The 24,518-nt window shown below is 45.4% G+C and overlaps 1 long non-coding RNA gene across 1 annotated transcript in view; it reads left to right on the top strand.

Annotated features, from left to right (window-relative positions):
* The window catches only part of LOC124774880, a 101,069-nt gene extending 87,874 nt beyond the window's left edge, over positions 1-13,195 (top strand). Inside the window, exon 3 of the long non-coding RNA XR_007015568.1 lies at positions 13,115-13,195. This is a non-coding gene — a long non-coding RNA (uncharacterized LOC124774880). The remainder of the gene's footprint in view (positions 1-13,114) is intronic.
* The last annotated feature ends 11,323 nt before the right edge of the window (positions 13,196-24,518 follow it).

The following is a 24,518-nucleotide window of genomic DNA, read 5'->3' as shown; positions in this document are numbered from 1 at the left end:
GAAAATGTTCGGGCGATTGTGAAGCGACAATGGATGAAACTGTATAGAGCGCAGTCGAAAAGACGTGAATCCCGGGTGTGTAACGACTGGTGGTACACATTATTTGTTCTGTTATCAGAAGTTTCTCGTCGGTTTTTATCAATCAAAAAGTATTTTATTACACGAGCTGAAAAAGCACTGATTCAACAGTTGTTCAGTTCTTATTAATTACATTTTAGTTCTTAGTTAGTTAATTCTGTAGACGATTAGAAGTAATTTTTTATTGGAAAGAGGTGAAACAAGTCTGTTTACACGGCATGTATACACTAGGTCACCAAAATTGTTCGGACATCTATTAGCGGACATTAACATGGGTTGCGTCCCCCTTTCGCCATTATGAGGTCTTGAACTTTGCTGGAGACGCTTTCAAAAAGGTGTTGCAATGGTTGTGAAGGAATGGCAACCCAGTCTTCTTGAAGAGCCGAAACGAGAGAAGGTAATGATATTGGGCCATAAAGCCTGGCGTGAAGTCGACGTTTAAACTCGTCCTGTCCAAAACAAACTGCCGTACAGTAGCCACAAAAATTGTGGCTGCTGTATGGCAGTTTGTTTTGGACAGTAGCGCTGCTGACAAGATGACTCTTGCATATGCTATTATTTTTATATATTTGACGATGCTGGTGCTGATTTTGTGTTTAACATTTGACGATGCCACTATGGCTCCAGTACATTAGGACATGTTTTCAAAAGTTCAAATGTGTTTGCTAAGGTCATCAGTCCCTAAGCTTGCACACTACTTGACCTAAATTATCCTAAGGACAAACACACGCACACATGCCCGAGGGAGGACTCGAACCTCCGGCGGGACGAGCCGCACAGTCCATGACTGCAGCGCTTTAGACCGCTCGGGGACATGTTTTTCTAAGACAGGTATGCCCCGTCGTACTTAAAGCGCACAATGCACATGTATGTCAGTAGTACTTTTCATTATGGACTATTTTATTGTTTTAAGCTGTAGACAATCTGCTAGTGTATTTATGTTCTTCCCATATTCTGGTGTAGATCTAAAGAATGTCATTATAGACCGAAACGGGCGTCGTATAGCAAATATTTTGTGACCATAGACGTAAAGTAAAGTCAATTTAATTACAGAGTAAACACGCGAATTGTGCAATGGTGTACATGTGCTGTTTTCTGTGTAATTTTCTACTGTAACAACTGTTGTAAACGAAATAAAAGAGTTATTAACTGATAATGATTGAAAGTTTACAGCCGGGATGGCCAAGTTTTTGGCTCTTGGGCCGTGCCCTGACTCGCCTGCCACTGCCCCCAACCCAGCTGTAGACTTTCCCCCCACTGCAACGCCACACTGTCTGAGTGGGAGGAGAAAGGGGTGGAGGGGAACCCGCAAACACATCATATTTAGGTGGCATTGCAGTTACACTGCATACAACTTGGTTTCATATCATTTCTCAACAACAAAGACCACAAACGAAACAAATTTTCCGTATTATTTATTTTTGGAGCACTTAAGGCATAATGTAATTTTATCTGGTAAAATTTTTCGGCGTATGGACATATACAGACAGTTTCACAGATTTTCGCAATGAGGATGCCACACAATCGTGACTTATTTAGTTTCATAATCAAAAAACCCTCTTTCACCCTCTTTTGTCGATCAAAAAACTGCAGCACTCTTAAAACCTCACAAGGGAGACATCGAACGTCTATCTGAGAAATACAGAGAAGACATCATCGACGGTTTTAATGTAAAAGGATTTGTCTTTAAAGCAGAAATAACATTGCAGATCAGTTAGCTACATCTGCATATGCACAAGGGACTTCCAACTGAAATAGCAAACGGCCTCCAAAACAGCTCCAAAATAGATATAGGATTCGCAGTGTTCTCAAAACGTTTAGAAACTATCATTGCAATTCTTTCAAGGCAACAGTGAATTCTTCAAATCTCGCATATTTTGTCGCTTCTACAGTGCAGTTTTCTGTTTAAATACATCCCCATCAAACCAGAAATATGTTGTTTCTCACATTGCACTACCTTACCGTGGGCAGTCTGCAGTCAAATTCAGTTAAAATGAGAGTCTGCAGTCTATTCTGGGTGTTCTAATTTTCCTTACTGCAGTCCTTCATAAATTTAACAATAACAGAATTTTTGTTGAAAGATCGTTACAGGCATGCCCCATGACTACACCAAAGTACTTTGCAGTAATACAGAAAGTCTCCATATTCCCACGCAGTTCGATCAAAAACTATTTTAATTGACAGCGAAATAATGTGTGCGAGTTTAGAAATTTTGCTATTCGCACCACCAATTTCTTCACGTGCTCAATCCCGAGAATTTAGCATAAAGTCCTTCTTGATGTACAGAATAATGAATCCCATTTGTGGATCGTAATTTTTTCTCTTAAATTGTAAACTAAATCTTAAAATTCCTTCTCCATGGTGTTGTAATGACATTTCATAGCAAATATGGAATACTCATTGATTATGCGACTGCAAAATAGACGTTGAGAATTCTCATCCCTTTCTTTTGCTATTTCCAATCATTTTTAAAAGCATGTGATGACAGATTTCTTGACTGCCACCCTTTTGTGAGAACAGCCACTGGACCTGTGAATGTCCTTCATACAACAAACAAATAGCGAAGACTGATATCACGCTTCTCCTGAACCAAAGATAGTTGTGCCGATCGCTAAATGCCCCGCCGCAGTTCTACGTGTAATGTGACGCAGTACCGAGTACTTCCGAGAATGGCCGAAAAAAGGTGAGATAGGCCGAGACTTAGACGGCATGCCGCCCGTACATCTGGCTCGCATGCTGTTGGGCATGCTGTGGCCGGCACTGGCTTACATAAGCCTATGTCCATGGTAGGTCAACTACTCCAAGAAAAAGAAACTGTGCTCACTGAACAGCTGACCTGATCTTACGCTTCAAGTAAAATAAACACTTCTTCTTACTGTCATGACACCATGATCTTCAGTCTCCTCTGGTGTTAGGGACAATGAGGTATCTAGCGTCTACTAAACAGTCAGTAATTTCGTTTTTTAAAGTGTCACATACGTACTTCAATATACACCGGGCAGCACACACTCCGGTCGTTTGTCACTTACTTTTTAAGTTCTTTACGGAAATTCGCTTGGATCGAATCGAATTTCAGTTGGTCTGAAAAGTTTGTGCGATAAAAGTTGCATGGGATAAGGTTTTTTGTTGCTAGGTGGGTTCGCTTCAGAAATATGAAGGTCAACTTGGTTTTTTTTTAATGGGATGCTATAGTTTGGTACTGATTTTCTGATAGCGACTATCGAGACTAATCCAGTGATGTGTAACAGTAAGGTCTTTGAATGTCAACGAAGGTAAAAAGGTGGCATGAACGTCCATTTACAGGAGGTATTCGAAGTGATGACCATTGGTATCAATCCAGTGCTGCAAGCTTCTTATCATGGATTCAGTGGTATTTCTTATCATATCGGCACTTATCGAAGCACATGCTCTGACACTTCTCTGTCGCATATGTTCAGGTGTAGTTGGAATGTCTTTATAAACAACGTCATTTACTAATCCCCACAAGAAAAATTCCGGAAGCGTCAAGTCTGGCGAACGAGCCAGCCACGACACATCTCCTCCGCATCCAATCCAACGATTTGGGAATTGTCTCTGCAACTCATTTCTACCCATCAGTGAAAATGTGCCGGACACCGATCGTGGAGAAACTACATTCTGTTCCTTGTTCCTAAAGGTATTTCTTCCAATAACAGACCTGATGTTTCTTGATTGAATGTGGTGTACTTCCTACCATTAGGATTTCCTTCGATGAAACAGGAGCCTATAATTCTGCCCTCCAGAAACCCACACCTTACATTCACCGACCACGGTTTTTGGTGTGCAACTTGCGGCAGCCTACATAGATTTTCAGTTGCTCAGTAATGCATGTTATGCAAATTAAGATTTCCAAGGTTCGTGAATGTATCCCCGTCAGTTTTTCAATGCAACGCACGCAATCCGTACCAGTTAATCCTTGGTGGAGACTGACATCGTAAGGATGATATTTTTTGCGCTGCTGAACGGGAACAACAATACTCTGGCTCTTGCCGGATTCCCTTGTGATCTGACGCGAACGACAGTGGCAAGAGTACCCATTTTCGTTTCCTCATTAATAACTTTCCTTTGCCGGATATGTGTCCGATTCGTTAAAGATCCAGTTTTCCCAGTTTATCATACACATATTTAAATTTACGACGTATACGGTGAGTACGTTGAGTATATCTTTCAGCGTATAAGTCTGTAGTTCTCTCTCTGAATTTCGTTGGCATTCTCCGTAAATGAGAAGCATGTCGACTTGGTCTTAGAAGGAATACATCATTCACATTCGCTTGATTCGACGGTACTAGTCTTACCGTTCCTATTAGTGTTGTGTTGCGAAACCGGCGAATAGTGTTTACATGTCAATCACACGTTAGGTGGATACGCCGTATTCGGCGAATATTTAGTATTGGCATGATATACGAGAGATAATTGTCAGAGCATGTGCTTCGCTAAGTGCCGATGTGATAAGGAATATCACTCAATCCATGACAAGAAGATTGCATCACTGCATTGATACCAATGGTCATCATTTCGAACACCTTCTGTAAATGGACGTTCATCCCACCATTGTGACCTTCGTTGACCTTCAAAGAACTTACTGTTCCACTTCATTGGATTCGTCTGGGTAGGCGCTACCAGAAAATAAGTATCAAACTACAGCATCCCATTTAAAAACACAAAGTTGATCTTCTTATCTTTGAAGCGACACCACCTATCAACGAAAAACCAGCGTCATATTATGGCCCCCGTTGTCCCATGCAACATTTGTCCCACAAACATTTCAGCAACTATCATTCTTTCGGAGTTATTGTAGGTAGCAATAGATAGTGACTCACCTTGTACTGTGGAATCTGTTGGGCGTCAATATTTCTAAAGCTCAGCAAAATCTTCTAATGTACTAAATAAACCGTCATTACCCCTTCAGACAGTCAATACTGTTCGGTAATGGGCAGTATCGTGCAATAAATATTGAGCGTGCGAGGGCCGTTGAACAAGGATGCGCGACTTAGATACAACGCAGACGTACAATCTAATGCGGGGCACGAGAAGTCCAGCCACACGTTCTCAACCTGTTTACTTACCTGCCCTAACGTGTGATGCAACTAATTCAGATTGACAAGACAACTCCGTCCCACGTAATTGGCTACTCGCACATACCATTACAATAAAGAATTCTGCCTTCAGTGTTTAATTAAATTGAAATATCTCATGAACCATAACACTGATCACAAATTAAATAAATGACTGCATCGATATGCCTTAGCCAACTTCTTTCACTTGTTACTCAGTTCTTATGTTTATAGAAGCAAGTACATCGACATTGAACAAGGTCAGTGGTTGTAACTGTCAATGCCACATCTCAAGTCAGTTAAAGTTGTGGCAGATAACGGAGATGTACAATGCCTTCGATTTTTGTGAAATCCAAATGTAAGTTGGGAAAAGTGTTTAAACATACCATATGAGAGTTTCATGTGACTTCTGTCAGTTGTTCAGCAAGTAAATGGTGAACTATGAAGATGTGCTTGATTAATTACTGCGATGGTGGATCAAAATGTAATGCCCTGTGTGTTTTTAAAAAAGTTAATGTTGAACATATAACAGCGGTGTTACTACAGGTCACAGCGTTAACTGCCCTATACACGCTACACTGAAGCGCCAAAGAAACTGGTAGAGGCATGCGTATTCGATATGTAAACAGGCAGAATACGGCGCTGCGGTTGGCTACGCCTATGTAAGACAACAAGTGTCTAACGCAGTTCTTAGATCGTGTCCTGCTGCTACAATGGCAGGTTATCAAGATTTAAGTTGAGTTTGAACGTGGTGTTGTAGTCGACGAACGAGCGATGCGACATAGCATCTCTGAGATAGCGATGAAGTGGGAATTTTCCCGTGCGACCATTTCACGAGTGTACCACGAATATGAGGAAGCTGGTAGAACATCAGATCTCCGGCATCTCTGTGGCAGCAAAAAGAAATCCTGCAAAAACGGGACCAACGACGACTGAAGAGAATCGTTCAACGTGACAGAAGTGCAACCCTTACATAAATTGCTGCACATTTCAGTGCTGGGCCATCGGCGAAACATCATCGATATGGGCCCACTCATGTAACCCTGATGACTGCACGATACAAAGCTTTTCGCCTCGCCTGTAGCCCGTCAGCACCGACGTTGGTTGTTGTTGCCTGGTCGGATGAGTCTCATTTAAAATTGCATAGAGCCGATGGACGTGTACGGGTCTGGAGATAACCTCATGAATCCATTGACTCTGCATGTCAGCAGGGACCGTTCAAGCTGGTGGGGGCTCTGTTATGGTATGGGGCGACTCTGACAGGTTACGTAAGCATGCTGTCTGCTCACCTGCATCCATTCATATCCATTGTGTATTCAGGCGGTTCAAAAAAGGTTCAAATGGCTCGGAGCACTATGGGACTTAACATCTGAGGTCATCAGTCCCCTAGACCTTAGAACTACTTGAACCTAACAAACCTGCGACTGTAGCGGTTGCGCGGTTCCAGACTGAAGCGCCTAGAGCCGCTCGGCCACGGCGGCCTGCATTCCGACGGAGTTGGGCAATTGCAGGAGGACAATGTGACACCCCACACGTCCAGAATTGCCACAGAGTGACTCCAGGAACATTCTTATGAGTTTAAACACTTCTGCTTGAGCATATCTGGGATGCCTTGCAACATGCTGTTCAGGAGAGATCTCCAACCACTCATACTCTTATGGATTATGGGCAGCCCTGCAGTATTCGTGGTGTCCAGCAGTACTTATTAGTCGAGTATATGCCAGTTTGCGGTACTTCTGCATGTTCTTCAGTGTATATAATACAGGACGAGATGGTGGAGTGGTAAGTACACTGGAAGCACATTCGGGAGGACGACGGTTCAAATCTGAGTCCGGCCATCCTCATTTAGGTTTTCCATGATTTCCATAAATCGCTTCAGGCAAATGCCGTGATGGTTCCTTTGAAAGGACACGGCCGACTTCCATCGTCAGGTTCGACTCCTGCCTCGGGCGTGGATGTGTGTCATGTCCTTAGGTTAGTTAGGTTTAATTAGTTCTACTTCTAGTCGACTGATGACCTCAGAAGTTAAGTCGCATAGTGCTCAGAGCCATTTGAACCTTCGCCAGGCTTCCCTAGTCTGATGGGACCGATGACCTCGCTGTTTGGTCTCCTCCCCCAAATCAACCAACCAAACCATGCGTTTGTATACATCCGTACCACGATTGAAGACAGGCATCAAAACGAGTATGGAAAAAATTCAGAGTTTTGTTTCTTATCCCACGATGTTTTCACGTCGTCCATGAAGAAATGTATGGGGACGCTGCAATGGGCTAGGGCAACGTGCAGCGTTGGGTGGAGAAGTTTGGTTTCGGAGAAACAGATATTCCAGGTAAACCGCGTAGGGATGACACACATCATCTGTCACAGATGGAAGTTATGGGAGTGCTGATATATTTATTCGATGAGAGAGACACATTAGAGTTGACAACAAACAGCGAAAACGATGTAACCATACTTGTGAGACTTAAGTAGACAATAATACAAGGCCCCCGTACGTCATTTTTCACAACTCGAGCCATAGCAAAAATGGGCTCGCCAGTGCTGCTTCTTACATCCTCGGACCTGACTTGCTACCGTCGTACTTCTTCCTGTTTCGACCTTTGAAGCTAAACTTACGTGTTTACCGATTCAGTGACTTAGATGAGCTTAAAATCACGGGTCAAGAAGCAATACATACACTACTGGCCATTAAAATTGCTACACCACGAAGATGATGTGCTGCAGACGCGAAATTTAACCGACAGGAAGAAGATGCTGTGATATGCAAATGATTAGTTTGTCAGAGCATTCACACAAGGTTGGCGCCGGTGGCGACACCTACAACGTGCTGATATGAGGAAAGTTTCCAACCGATTTCTCATGCACAAAAAGCAGTTGACCGGCTTTGCCTGGTGAAACTTTGTTGTGATGCCCCGTGTAAGGAGGAGAATGCCTACCATCACGTTTCCGACTTTGATAAAGATCGGTCTGTAGGCTATCGCGATTGCGGTTTATCGTATCGCGACATTGCTGCTCGCGTTGGTCGAGATCCAATGTCTGTTAGCAGAATATGCAATCGGTGGGTCCAGGAGAGTAATACGGAACACCGTGCCGGATCCCAACGGCCTCGTATCACTAGCAGTCGAGATGACAGGCATCTTATCCGCGTAGCTGTAACGGATTGTCCAGCCACGTCTCGATCCCTGAGTCAACAGATCGGGACGTTTGCAAGACAACAACCATCTGCACGAACAGTTCGACGACGTTTGCAGCAGCATGTTACGACCCGTGGCTCTACCCTTCACTCGGTCCCTGCGAAACCCTACATTTCAGCAGGATAATGCACGGCCGCATGTTGCAGGTCCTGTACGGGCCTTTCTGGATACAGAAAATGTTCGACTGTTGCCCTGGCCAGCACATTCTCCAGATTTCTCAGCAACTGAAAACGTCTGGTCAATGGTGGCCGAGCAACTGGCTCGTCACAATACGTCAGTCACTACTCTTGATGAAATGTCGTATCGTGTTGAAGCTGCATGGGCAGCTGTACCTGTACGCGCCATCCAAGCTCTGTTTGACTCAATGACCAGGCGTATCAAGGCCGTTATTACGGCCCGAGGTGGTTGTTCTGGGTACTGATTTCTCAGGACCTATGCACCGAAATTGTCTGAAAATGTAATGACATGTCAGTTCTAGTATAATATGTTTGCCCAATTAATACCCGTGTATCATCTGCATTTCTTCTTGGTGTAGCAATTTTAATGTCCAATAGTATAGATTTCCCCAAACTAGTTTTGATGCATGGTTTCGACAATGGGGCAAATATGTTCAAATGTACGGTAACTATGTTGTAATTTTATGTAGAGGACAGTTCAGGCTATGAACTGCACTAATTAGAATGTTATATGTTCGTTATTAATTTTTTTATGACAAAGGAGGCATTACTTTTTGGTCCACGCTAGTGTTTACTTTGGACTTGGATTACCGGATATTTCTCATTTGGGTTGCCAGGAGCACTTACTCTGGCGACTGGGCAAATAAATGCAATCTTGGTTTTTGCAATATATAGCTGTATTGAGCCCAAACAGATCTTTCTAAGACTTCCAGCTGCGACAAAAAGCGTCGCTTCGTTTCCCATTACAAAAAAAAAAATTAAAGTGAAATTTTACGATGCCGCGGTCCCAGATTAATGCGTTATTCGTTTTATCGATGTGCTTTAGCAGGGACTGTAAAGCACGAAGAACGACCAATACTCCAGCAGCGATTGAACAGCGCTTCTGCACTTTGAATACATTTTATTTGCAACGGGAAAAAAACCGTCGCTTTCCATCGGCGCTGGACTTCGCATGAAGGACATGATGAGCAGTGTTTGTACGAGCTGACTCTAGCTACACATTGCAAAATGAAATTGCAGATATCCGGTGGAATACCAGAAGAAAGGCGCCTGACGACTTTTAGGTGAACTCCCTGTGTAGTTGACAGCACAAGTACCACAGATTCCCAAACATTTGTATCCCAGAAGGATCCCACCGGAGCCAAGATTTCCCTGGCGGAATGATCCATAGAATGTCCTGTGCGGATACAATGCTCGGCTATAGCTGACTTACTGGACTGCGAAAGGAGAGTGCGGCTATCATGTTCAAAACACCTTTCACTTGTGAGTGTGGTCCGAGCAATGCAGGCTTTGCCACACTCTCATTGTGTTATTTACCCTTCCGCAATCTCATATCATCCTTTATCAAGGAGGATAAAGGACTTACTTTGACACTGCGTTCCTTTACGATTACACGCCTGGATGGCTGCGCGTGTTAGCACGCCGCTTCCGGATTCGGGGAGAAGCGCCGGCCTCGGATAGAATCCACCCAGCTGATTGAAGACGAGCCCGAGGCCGGTATGACTGTCAGCTTGAATGTGGGCGCTAGGCGGATCGCCACGTCTGACTAGGGGAATAACAGCCCCAGTTACACCATTCACAAACATTTCGAGAACGTTCTGACACTTTCTCATGGGATAACATTAGATGCAAATGAACGGGGTACGTCATTTAATTCGTAATTTCCGTCCCCCCCCCCCCCCCCAGATGGGGGGTTGATAGCAGCTTAATACGCATCTCTACAGCCGATAGAAGAGTTATTAAAAACCTAATGGGAAGATAACAAACAATATAATAAAGGTGATAAAACGGTGACTTCGTTAAAAACAGTAAAGTGGCGGAAAAGTTGCGGAAGTTAAAATAGAAAAAAACAGGGGTTGACGATGCTGACGAAGAAATACAGTTAGTTCTCAGGCACAATTTAAAAAACACGCCGACAGTATGTTTTCTGTTCGCAACAGTGTAAAAACGGGGAACACTACATTAAACACTCAAACACTGCACCAAAGATTAGAGACGAAAATAACACACAACAGCCTAAGGCAGATGGGGGGGGGGCGGGGGGCAGATGGATGAGGGGAAAGAAGGGTGGCGAAAACAAAATGGAGGGAGCCGAAAGAGGGAGAGGACACAGAAAAGGGGGGGCAGGGTGGATGCGAGAAGGATGGGGGAAGGCAGCGGAGGAGAAAGCAAAAGGACTCAGGGGGGAGAGAACGAAGTCAAGGAGAGGATAGGCGAGGAAAAAACAGGATGCAAGGAGGGGGAGAAGAAGCCAAGTCCTTTTGACGGAGGAAGGTAGGGGGAGGTGAGGATGAGACATTGATATGTTCTAGGAAAAGGAAGAGAGGGGGGAAAGGAATCAGGTCATAGAGGATCCACGTGAGTGATGGGAGACGTATATCGAAGATGTGGCGGAGTGCATGGAGCTCGAGGATCTGCAGGAGCTATAGAATTTGGGGGGGGGGGGGGGGGCGGATATCCAGGCGGGACTGGCGCAGCAGAGGATGGGACTGATTAAGGATTTGTAGGTGTGGAGGATGGCAGAGGGATTCAACCCCTAACGTCCGTCCAGAGACGAGTTTAAGGAGTCGGAGGTGGTTGTGGGCTTTGGAGTGGATAGAGCGGAGATGAGGGAATCCAGGTGAGGTGACGGTCAACGGTGAGGGTGGGGGTGAGGCGAACAGGACAGGCGCAGATTGTAAGGGAAAAATCAAGAAGCTGGAAGGAGCGAGTGGTAATATTGCCGATATATAGGAATACCCTGGACTTGAACAGCTACTTGTCTCGGTCATGCTCATCTGACGTCTAACTTGCGCCGTCAGCCTCCAGTGAAAAAAGAAAACTCATGGAATTCTCCTTAGGACAGAAATACTTCGAAAGTGTGGAAGAAATGAATTCGCAAATTGCGAATACAACTGAAGACATGCGCGGAGAAACGAGCAACCCTCAACTGTAAAATCTTAGAGATAAGTGTTGCCAGCTGTTGCTGTGTACGGGAAGTATCTAAATTGACATTAAAAGTGGTGTCACCCGTAAATATCACTTAGGGGTGAGACAAATGTCAATTTTGATAAAGCGCGTACCCAGCAGTAGGTGGCAGCACTCGTTCTAAGTTTTCGCATTTGAGAGTTTGCCTGTTTCTCCACGCATGTCTTCGATTACACAGTCACTGTACAACTTATTAGCGACGCATGAAAATTTGTACTGGATCTGGATTTTAACGCGGATGTACACCTACTTCTACATCTACACTCCGCGAAATACCGACATTTCCCCTCCTGTTCCACTCGCAAACAGAGCGAGGGAAAGACGACTGTCTAAGTGCCTCCGAATGAGCCCTGATTTCCCGTATCTTATCTTTGTGGTCCTTAGGAGCAATGTACGAGTATGTTGGCGGCACTAGAATCGTTCGGCAGTCTGCTTCAAACGCCGGTTCTCTAAATTCTATCAGCCGTGTTTCTGGAAAAGAACGTCGACTTTCCTTTAGGGATTGCCAGTTTAGTTACCGAAGCATCTCCGTAAGACGTGTTGTTCGAACCTACCGGTAACATATCTAGCAGCCCGCCTCTGAATTTCTCAGATGTCTTCCTTCAATCCGACCTGGTACGGATCTCGAACACTCTAGCAGTAATCAAGAACAGGTTGCACCAGCGTTCTATATGCGGTCTCCTTTACAGATGAATCACTCTTTCCTAAAATTCTCCCAATAAATCGAAGTCGACCATCCGCCTTCCCTACCACAATTCTCACATGCTTCTTCCACCTCATCTCTCTCAATGCAAGTAATCGCTTTAACTACTTCATCTATCCGTGCACGTCTCCCAGATCAGTCTAACCTCCATACGTCACAGCGCCTACGTCCCTTAGTGCACACATTCATTATGTGTATTCCCACACAGGGAGAGAGTATGTTACCATCATCATTTTCGTCTATCTTGGCAAGTAATACAAGTTTGTAATGTGGTACTTTTCAGCGTCCGTATAGCACTATGCGGAGTCCTTCTGAAGGAACAGTTACTACCGATGATCTAAAGCCGTATGAGGTGGAATAAATGTATTCATAAATGCGAATGCTGTGATTATGATTAGACATCTGCTGTACAATTTATTAGTGACACATGAAATCTCTACTGGATCAGGACTTGAACCCAGATTTAGTGCTTAATGCCAGCAGTCGCCTTAACCTCTCTAGCTATCCCTGCACACCTCCCTAGGCAATCGAAAACTCCACTTGTCATAGCGTATACGTCCATTAGTGCTCGCTCTCGTTGTGTGTATTCCCGCACAGGGAGAGAATATGTTACTGTCATGGTTTTGACCTGTCTTGGCATGCAATACAAATTTGCAGTTTCTGTCTTCTTCAGGATCTATATAGTGCTACACACGCATGTCTGAAGGACATTGCATAGTACTATACAAACACTGAAAAATACAGACATTGTAGACTTGTTGTCGTATTTGTAACTGTTGTGCAGATAACACATTCCCACTCATTAACTTAATCTTGAATTAAGGTATCACAAACGATATGACTAGAGACGGAGAGCAAGGTTGGTTTCGCTTCCAAATACACCCCCATAGATGCACCACATGATAGTGATGTATGTTGTTGCAGTGCGAACGGGCGTCGGCGGACAACTACACGTGCTGGTGTGTGGGGGCGGGCGATGCTGTGGCGGCTGGAGCGGGGGCGGCGGTCGCCTCCTGGAACTTCCGGCGCGCGGAGCTGGAGGAGGCGCTGCTGCATGCCACCAACAACCTCACACTGCTCAGGTCAGTCCCGAGCCGGGCTCAAACATTATCTCGGCTCAAGGAGCGGGCGTCACATGGCTACTCGGATCTGCTCTAGCCAGGGTATCAAAAGCAGTATTACCCAGTACTTTCATGAACATCTGAATTAGACAGGAATATCTGCCTTGTAGCGTGTACTCCATCCTTTCACCCTGAAGACAATGGCGACACGTCATGACACTACATGACACGAAAAATAATGTAGGGGTGGAGCATCATGATCCATTGCGACTTAGGAGGCTTGGTGTGAGTTAAACGAAAATTGCACCTAACTTCCACCGTTACTGAGTGAATGCTAGTACTTAAGAAATATGGTACCTGTAGATATTTGTAGAATAAAAATCCGCTTCAACTGCCAGTAATTTACTTAATTTGTTCAACGGCCAGTTTTGAAGCTTAATACTTCTTCAGGTTCAACCAACTGAGAAAAAGAGGAGGGACTACTAACATACAAGTACGAGGAGGTTGATATACTAAAATGAAAGCTACAGATGGGAAAGTGGCGTACTTACATAATTATGCAACGTAAATGTTTGCCACTCAGTCACGGGCCGCGAGCCCAAGAGAGTTCGATACCTGGTCCGTGATCGGTGGTATTTAGTAACGTGATCTGTAATTAGGATTTTGGGCTATTTTGGCTTTCGTGGCGGTGCACACAAACGCGAGAGACCCCAACCGTAGCTGCTATATCGCTCTTCATTCCATTCCCTTGTGATTACAGTTATTGCTTCATGGGGAGCAAGGTAGGGGTGGGGGGTTGGAGGGGGGAGTGCAGTCATGATGTCTACATAAATGGGGGAACCACATCCCCCGCAGAGTGATTAAATAAGGAGTTGGTATCAATATATTATTGACTTTCATTTGAATTTCGTGTCATGAGATCCTTCTGCTCCAGCACAGAGTGAGTCTTTTGCCTACCAGTTTTTTCTTGGAGGGTTGGGAAGGGAGGGGGCGAGGGTAGGCAGGGTGGAACGTCCTCTGGTGGTAGCACTATGCACTAGTTCAGTCGATCCCCGCATGTCAAGGTGAGTGCACAAAGGAAAATTTTCCAATAAGACGACACCTCCAATCTGCCGCCATGTAATTACGTGATTAGGACAGGTAGTTGCCGGATGTGAGGTTTTCCCACCAAGTAAAAGTGAGATCCAGCCCCTTCAAATTGAATTTTATAAGCCTATGCTATTTTATTGAATTTCTTGTCGTGAGATCCTTTCTCTCCAGCGTAGATGGCAGCTTAGAGCTCATGGCGGAATCCATTCTCAGTCAGGAATTTAGCTTGAAAGGAAGGTGTCTCGCGTCCGTCGGAATTCCAAAGGGGTTTACCGGGTAAATGCTGCTTTGTTTGCGGTTCGGTCCGATCACGACCAACGGAGCGTCCAGGCCCAGCAATGGCACGTGTTTCGACGGGAATTTCTCGGATGCTTCATGCTGCGTTTGGGTTTTAGCATGACAGACAGTCTGTCAGTCATGGACCCCTAGCGGACAGCTGTGCACGTCGTAGCCGCCTCTCAGGCTTTCGCCCGTGCACCCCGACTCCGGCCAGCCTGCACAGGTGGCAACTTGTGTGGTCCAGTGGACGGCGCATGCTTTGCGATGGAACGATTTTTAACAGCGTAATTACACACGATGGGTGTTGCATGACAGTATTCCTTGCGCGATCGGAATAAAAAAAGCGATCAATTTAGTTACTTCTTTACAAGACCTGCATCTTCCCAAACAACAGAGAGTGATGACGAAGAGAAATCCAACCCCTGAAAACTTAATTTTTTATATGTAAAGAATATACCCTCTGCTGTGTGATTGAATTTTCTGTCTTGAGAGCCTTCTTCTTCACCACAGAGCCTCCAATTTCCAGGCAGGGGAGGGATAAAGGGGAGGGCAGGGTGGAGGGGCTTACCAGAGGGTGAGGCGTTAATTAATTGATCAGCTTAATTAACCAGTCAATCAAATTGATAGAGTGAGAGGATTCTACTTGAATAACTCAGGTCTGAAAGTGTAGTTGTTTCAGCGAGGGGGAGGGGGGGGGGGGGAGTTGGAGGTTTCCTGAGGGGTTGGAAGGGAGGAAGGGGGGGAAGGAATGGGGGAACAATAGGTTAAGGACCTGTCAATTAAAAGGAAGGATTATGCCCAGGGGTTCATAACATGTCAATGAAAAAAGAACAATAGATTGGCCTCTGAGACATGCTTGCCCCTGATGTAGGCAACCCACAGTACAAACTGTCCTCGTGCCGCCCTTGCCCTACTGTTATTGTGCTACTCATTTGCCCCAGGATAGGTGTTGTGCGAATAGAATTGCCTGCGATCACTGTAAGTAGGTAGCCCTCTTTAGACACACAAGAAATAGGTTTTCTTCTTTCATGTTAAATATAAAGTAATGATAAATCTGATGATATAGATTCATTCCTTACACTTTGGTACCGTATTTAAGATATCATGTAAGCGTCAACATTCGATGCTCCCTGTAACTGCTGCACCAGGTGGAAGCATGCCGTGTAGCTGTAACTCCCAAGTCCTTCAATTGGACCTGTAACATAACAAATTATTGTGTTTCATTTTCTATATATTTTCTGTCAGGTTACTTAAAAAAATTAATCTCCGCCCGAAAAGGCCATGCAGGCCCAATGGTACAGACTGACCGCCATGTCATCCTCAGCCCATAGGCGTCACTGGATGCAGATATGGAGGGGCATGTGGTGAGCACATCGCTCTCAGTCGCTGAAATTGTTCCAGCGAAACTTGAGCGGTTTCAGCCACTAAGGTCTACTGACTGTTCTAGACATCATCAACATCAGCTAATGGTGCTTTTCTGAAGATGGCCCAAGACTAGATCGAAACTGGTCATTTTAATAAAATAACCATACCGATCTAGACTGTTTTTCACTGATTTTACAATGGATCGGCAGTTAAAACTTTGTCACACAGCCAGTAGGCCTTCGGGTGGGCCGAAAACAAAGCTGCTACTCGACTAGAGGACATGGAACTAACGTCGTTCATATGTAAAAATAATACTTTTCTCACACAACAAATGTCACTGCCCGATCACCACGCAACTTACTTGTATCTGGAAACATGCTAGTATTCAAGAGTTATACAACAATTTCCACAGTCTCCAAAATGCATTAGAGCCCGTGAGAGTGTTAGCTCCGAGGGTAATACTTTCATGTGCTTTCGTGGAGCGTCCTTCCGTTATAGTGATGTTGCTGTGGGCGTGACCACGAGTTCAAATGGTTCAAATGGCTCTGAGCACTATGGGACTTAACGTCTGAGGTCATCAGTCCCCTAGAACTTAGAACTACTCCGGCCGACGACCACGAGTTTAGCAGCCTTCTTGCTCTCGGACAATAGAGCGAACGGTAGCATACTCTCTGCAGAAGGCGCAGGATCGCTGTAGCACCTGAGCACGGGCATCATCGCAGAGGGTACATCGTGCAGAAACCTGGAAGAGGGGAGGGGGTTATTTCTGGAGGGCCGCTGCGGCCGCGAGTTCCAGCGGAGGGGAAGGCGGGAGCCGTGACGTGGCACCACGCCGCACGGCATTGTGGGTCCGGGTCGCGCGCCGCGGTTGTAATCCGGGAGAGTGGCGGCCATTGTCCGCAGCAGCCGTCTGCGGTGTCCACGGCACAGTGGATACATCTCGGCCGGCCGCTGTTCGCTGTTCAGCACTTTTCTGCCTTTGTACCGCGACCCGCATTCTGCTGGGACCCGGCTCCATTTGAAAGGTGCCCGGTGGCGTTCTCAGCGAAAATGGGCCACGCGGTATCGCATCATACTCTGCATTAACGCAGCGTGTAACTGTAAGGTGCAGTTCTCGCTCTGGTACGATTCGTTGTGCACCGACGGCAAAAGAATCACAACAACAAGAAGGAGCTGTACGACGTAAGCGAAAGTTGGTGTATGGATTTCTACATCTGAAAGGTGCTGTCTATTCATATATTATACTAGAACTGACTTGCGATTGCATTTTCAGACAATTTGGGTGAATAGATCCTGAGAAATCAGAACCCAGAACAACCACCTCGGGCCGTAATAACGACCTTGATACGCCTGGGTATTGAGTCAAACAGAGCTCGGATGGCGTGTACAGGTATAGCTGCCCACGCAGCTTCAACACGATACCACAGTTCATCAAGAGTAGCGACGCGTATTGCGACGAGCCAGTTGCTCGGCCACCATTGATCAGACGTTTGGAATTAGTGAGAGACCTGGAGAATGTGCTGGCCAGGGCAGCAGTCGAACATTTTCTGTATCCAGAAAGGCCCTTACAGGACCTGTGACATGCAGTCGTGCATTATCCTGCTGACATGTAGGGTTTCGCAGAGATCTAATGAAGGGTAGAACCACAGGCCGTAACACATCTGAAATGTAAAGTACACTGTTCAAAGTGCCGTCAATGCGAACAAGAGGTGACCGAGACGTGTAACCAATGGCACCCCATACCCTCACGCCGGGTGATACGCCACTATGGCGATGACGAATACACGCTTCCAATGTGCGTTCACCGCGATGTCACTAAACACGGATGCGACCTTCATGATGCTGTAAACAGAACCTGGATTCATCCGAAAAAAATATCGTTTTGCCATTCGTGCACGCAGGTTCGTTGTTGAGTACACCACCGCAGGCGCTCCTGTCTGTGATGCAGCGTCAAGGGTAACCGCAGCCATGGTCTCCGAGCTGATAGTCCATACTGCTGCAAACGTCGTCGAACTGTTCGTGTAGATGGTTGTTTTCTTGCATACGTCCACATCTGTTGACTCAGGGATCGAGACGTGGCTGCACGATCCGTTACAGCTATGCGGATAACATGACTGTCATCTCGACTACTAGTGATATGAGGCCGTTGGGAACCAGCACGGGATTCCGTATCATCCTCCTGAATCCACCGATTCCATATTCTGCTAACAGTCATTGGATCTCGACGAACGCGAACATCAATGTCGTGACACGATAAACCGCAATCGCGATACCCTACAATCCGACTTTTATCAAAGTCGGAAACGTGATGATACTCATTTCTCTTCCTTACATGAGGCATCACAACAACTTTTCACCAGGCAACTCCGGTCAACTGCTGTTTGTGTATGAGAAATCGGTTGGAAACTTTCCTCATGTCAGCACGTTGTAGGTGTCGCCACCAGAGCTAACCTTGTGTGAATGCTCTGAAAAGCTAATCATTTGCATATCACAGAATCTTCTTCCTGTCGGTTAAATTTCGCGTCTGTAGCACGTCGTCTTCGTGGTGTAGAAATTTTAATGGCCAGTAGTGTATTTTACCCCAGCAGCGTGTGGGCGATGTTGGTATATTTGTTTTAAATACACGCTATAACGATCCTTAGTGTTAGTTACCGCCGGCCGGGGTGGCCGAGCCGTTCTAGGCGCTACAGTCTGGAACCGCGCGACCGCTACGGTCGCAGGTTAGAATCCTGCCTCGGGCATGGATGTGTGTGATGTCCTTAGGTTAGTTAGGCTTAATTAGTTCTAAGTTCTAGGGGACTAATGACCTTAGAAGTTAAGTCCCATAGTGCTCAGAGCAATTTGAAGCATTTGTTAGTTACCTTTGAGAATGGACGTGATGAACTGACGTTAGTCAAGATGCCTATAAGGCGACAAAGTCACCATTATCAACACCTCACTGAGTTCGAACGAGGTCGCGTAACAGGGTTACGAGAAGCTGGATGCTCCGTCTGTGATACTGTGCAAAAACACCTGACGGGAATGTAGCCACTGTACATGATTGCTGGCAGCGGTGGGCACGGGACTGTACGGTCGCAAGAAGACTCGGCTTTGGATGGCCACAAGGTACTGCGAAGAGGGAAGACCATCTTGTTTGGTGTATGGCTATGGCTCACAGCACTGCAGCAATCTGAGCAGCATTTGGCATCACAGAAACACAACGAACAGTTAAAAATCTGTTACTTCAAGGAAGCTCCGAGCCAGACGCACTGTGACGTAGTACATTCCACTGACTGAGACGTGGTACTTAGGGAAAGGCAGTATTCGGTGTGCACAGGGTGGTAATCAGTTAGCGTTTGTTGCTCAGTTTTTCTTTAAATCACGTGCACTTTATTTGGAAATAATTTCAAATAAAGTTGACAATAAGGAACAATCATGAAATTTGAATGTTAAGACACAATCTCTTATTAAAAAAATACTTAAGCAAGTTGCACTCACCGCTGAATGCCTTATTCACCCAGTAATTCAAATTATTTGTTGGCTGAAGGCCCCAATAGTAATAACAAAAAACAATTTGACGGCTGAAGGCTTGGATGGCAAATTCTTAAGAACCAGTTAAACTTCTCCAAGAGATACTAAAATATTTAAAAAAGGACAATCATCAAAATTTCACTATTAAGAGACAATACGTAATTAAAAATTCTTAAGACCAATTGCATTCATGGCTGAAGGCCTCATTGACAAGTAATTCAAATTATTTGTCGGCTGATGGCCCCAACAGTAATAACTCAGAAAACATTTGGATGGCTGAAGATCTGGATAGCAAATTTTTGAGAAGCAATTAAACTTCTTTGAGAGATATTTAAAGAACGATCATCAACATTTCAGTGTTAAGATATTTTGTCTAATTAAAATTTCTTAAGACAAGATACACTCGCAGCAGAAGGCCTTATTAACAAGAAATTCAAACTCTTTGTCGGCTGAAGGCCCAAACAGTAATAATACAAAATTAAAGTATTAAAACAAAATCAATACAATCTGACCAAATCAAGAGAGAAGTGGGCCTCAGACAGCGCTCCGAGGATTGATCTGGGAAAGTCGCTCAACTTCGTAAACGATGAGAAAGGCAGCTAGGAGTTGTATTCACTTAACCGGATGGCAACTCAAACTAGTGACTGTTTAAACGCAGACCAACACTCTTGCAAAATCTACCTAACGTCTGGTAACCAACACAACGATGGAATAACTCAGGCAAGGTGGAACCGGCGGACAGCACTGCGTCTTCTGAATCTGGTGTTTAGAACATCCAGAAGCAGATGGAACCTCTACGACCAGAGTAGTCCAAAAGAAACAAATATCCGCACCACAATCAAGAAGTTGTCAGACTTACACGCCTTACCGGACAGCAGCGGAAAGGCGAGGAAAGATACACTGCCACGAAAATACGGTAACCTCCAGGGCAGGTAACTGGGGCGTTAGCGGCCACTAGGCAGAAAAGTACCTCTGGTTGAACTTCACCAATAATAACACAAGGAATTCAATGATTAATAATAAGAAGTGGAGGCTAATTAATTTCGCCAACTCCAAACACTCCACTCGTTGCTCTTTGTCTCAGTGACCCTGCGAGCAGCGACGCGCAAACAAACGGCGTGATCTCAATATAGATGAGGTTTCACTACTTGGTTAATGTTCACTCAACACAAACGTCCTGGGTCCAGTGGACAAAGAGGTTGTGGCCCTCGCAACTACAGCCCCTCAATCAGGCAGTGCCTGCGTGCTGCCAGCGGTCCCGGCATGTCCTAGCGCTGCTGGAGCTCACTCCTGCTCCGTCCCAACTCCTCGACAGACACCGATCCGGAAAACACTTGACGTCCCACCATAGATAGTACCACCATACTAGATATCGATAACCGCTGTTGCTGCCACTCGTGAACAGACCACGCCAGCAAATGTAGTGGAGCCAGTAAACACGAGAAGAGAATTAGACGGCACTATCCCTATTACACAATGCCAACCTACCAACAGCACCAACGCGAGCCGCAACCCGGCTCGCACTGACCCAGAATCGCCACAATTTGCGACTTCAGTGGTCTCAAGCTAGAGTTCATTGGAGGCCGGGGTGGTGATCTGTTGTGTTTTCTGATGGAAATCTGGTTCTACCTCGGTGCCAGTGTTGGCCGTGTACCGTTTAGAAGGAGACCAGCTGAAGGCCTGCATCTTACCTGTCTGCGTACTGGACACATTGACGCACACCTGGAGTTATGGTCTGGGGTGCGATTTCGTATGACAGCAGCAACACTCTCGCGGTTATCCTATGCACCCTGACTGTCAATTCGTAAATAAAGCTGGTAATTCGACCTGTTGTGCTCCCATTCATGAACAACACTCCAGAAGGTGTTTTACTACAGAACTACAGGATAACGCTCGCCCAAATACCGCTGTTGGAACCCAATACGCTCCTTGGCCTGATCAATCTCCAGATGTGTCGCCAATCGAGCATATGTGGGACATTGTCGGGTGATAACTCCAGCGTCCTCCACAAACAGCATTGACGCTCCCTGTATTGCCGGACCAAGTGCAATAGGCACGGAACTCCATCGCACGAACTGACATTCGGCACCTGTACGATACGCGTGCACGTTTGCATGCTTTTAGTCAGCATTCTGGAGGCCACCCTGATTATTCATGTACCATCATTTCACATTTGTATTTCGGTCTTATGTTAACCTGCGATCTTGCAATGTTAATAGCATAATATGCTACCTAGACAAATTACTGCGTAAATTTCATTACTCTACAGTGATAATTTTTTGGTGTTGCGATTTTTTTACGTCAGTGTAAGGTCGCGCGACACGACGCATATCGGTGCAACAGTCGTGTTCCTACTGGGGCGATAGGATACGCGATGCGACCTGCGTTACTACAAACAAGAGAGCACGAATCCTTTTTCTGGCTCAGCTGCAATTACGAGCTCTTTTGAAGAGGGCGTTATTGTGACTTTATCAGTATTTAAAGCTCAAACAACCGAAAAAGAGAAGGAACTACTAGGTGCACCCATACAATGCTATTAATATCAAACATACACTGACGAACCAAAGCATAGCATGGTTGTCCGTCTTTAGAACGAAATACATCACTGATTCTGTTGGTAGGTTTATGGAGGTACGTGGAATTATACGTCTACTCACAACTAATGTAATTCGCTTAAATAACGGCCGCTGATTTGCGTACGCAGTGATGGCGCCCAATAGCGAGCCAGATGAGCCAGTTGTGTCGCCGAGACATCACAATCAGTTCCCTATAAGGCTCCTCAAAAGTACTGTAGCACGGTTCTTGGCTCCGAGGCACGGCATATTATTACGATAATTAAGAAGCAGCCTTGATCTCATGTTTCTTTTAATCGGGGTGGCCGGTTTCAATCCTTAAGGATCATCTTCAGACTCCAGAAAGGCATGTGGACTTCCATGGAGCAGGCTGCGCCGATCCACGACGCTGAACTGACTGCTAATGTATTCAAAAATTTTATATTATACTGCTGAAAGTTGTCATCTTCGTCGGAGAAGACGTTAAGCATGAAGCGATGGAGGTAGTTCGTATCTGTCAGCCTCTCTTCGATTGCTACATTAGCACGCACAGGAGAATATCTCCCGTAGCGTAATATTGCTTCTACCGGCCTGCGTCCGTGGCGTGCTGCACGTTTAGAGCCGCCGTTAACCTCGATGACGGCATTTGTGGAGACAACCACCCACCTAGAGTACGAAAAATGTGATTCAGACGAAGAGCCGGCCCGCTTCCATTGATCGATGCTTGAATCCCCATGGTCCCGTGTCCACTGCAGTCGTAATTGGCGATGTCGTTGGGTCAACATGTGAACACGTAGGAGTGCTTTGCTGTGGAGCTGAGTGTTCAACAATGTCTGGTGAATGGTGTGCTCGAAACACTTGTGCGTGCACCAGCATTGTGCTCTTTCGCCAGAGATGCCACAGATCACCATCTATCCTATTTTGCAGAGTAGACAAGCCTCCGTACCCCACATTCTGTGAAGAGTAGTGGACATCCAATCATTTAGCGCCTAGTGCTAGTTTCACTGTCCTATCTCTTTCAGTACATGTTCACGACAGAAGCACGTGGACATTCGACCAGCTTCGCCATTTTCGAGACACTTATTCACAATCTCTGAATAATAATAGTAATAATATGTCCTTTGTCGAAGCCGCTTATCTCAATGGATTTTCCCATTTGGAGATCATATCTTCTATAGGATGATTCCTCATCCATGTCTGCTCCCCTTACATGCTTTTGTTACCACGTTATGTGCCCACAATGCCTCCAGGCAGCATCCCACGTCGCGGTGGATAGTGTCGTTATGTTTTGGCTCATCAGCGTAATTCGGTTCAGTCTCTCGTGAGCTCTCTCACACACCGACACAAATTCCACGAATATTACAGAAACAGTCCAGACAGTTTCCACTTTTCAGAGCAAGCAGTATCATCTACTTTGATAAACCAAGACAAATTTTAGTCTTGCAATGTCTCCCGCTGATAACCTACTCATTACAATACGGTAAGATGTTGAATGTGTTTAAATTACATTAAAATAGCTACCATGAAGAGTTTATTTTAATAAGAGCACATAGTGTGGTACTTTATTTAGTGTAGTACATGTATAACGAAGATAATGAGGTAAAAACGATGGCACAAAGTCCGCAGCACTTTCTTATCTGTTTCTTTGATTTCCGAGGATTTGTGCCAAGCTCGTCACATCTGCAAAACTTAGTATCCGCGGCGCTGTACTTTATACAGTACCTATAGGCAATAACGAAAAGAAAATCAGTTCATTGTCGAGCTGTGATTTGCGGCTTTAAGATGCGGAAAAATAATTTCTTTCTTTTTTACTAAATAGTTTCCTCGAAATCGAATGAGAACAATTGTGTAGTGGAGAACACGAGAGAATCTCAAGAGAGTGTTTTTTAATTGTTTAACGCGAAAAGTAAAAGTTTTCCTCAGGAAATAACTACAGAGACGGATGTAGCTTTTCTCCATCTACATAAAACAAATTTTTTTAGGCAAATCGGATGACTTGAAATTTCGCTCCCCGCGTATCGTAGTATACGGGTTTCTTGGAGCAATGGGCAATATCTGTTGCGTCGGGCGATACGACAGAGATTATGTATGGGTGTCGCATCGCTGTCGTCACTGTGTGATGAACCAGTTAAGTCGCTTCCATTATATTTCTACACGCTCCGCCGATGAGGGCTGCATCTGCATCATAACGCCAAAGTGTTAACAGTAGCTCAGACAATACATACAGATTGTGGTGTCACCGCAAGGCACCACACTTGCTAGGTGTCCGTCAGTACACATCGGACCCGCGAGTCGCCACTGTCGACGGTAGCAGACCGAGCGCCGCCACTCGGCTGGTCTTAAGAGACAAGCTAGCTCATTGGCCAGTTCTACAGCCGATTTTAGTAGGAATGGTTCACTTGTTACAGCTTCAGAGGTCTCATTTGCATAGACGCTAGCCTTCAGCTAAGTCAGTAGCTACGACGTAGCCAG

This window comes from Schistocerca piceifrons, chromosome 2 (assembly GCF_021461385.2).
Source record: "Schistocerca piceifrons isolate TAMUIC-IGC-003096 chromosome 2, iqSchPice1.1, whole genome shotgun sequence".
Classification (NCBI taxonomy): Eukaryota; Metazoa; Arthropoda; class Insecta; order Orthoptera; family Acrididae; genus Schistocerca; species Schistocerca piceifrons.
This window is presented reverse-complemented; position numbering and strand designations above follow the sequence as displayed.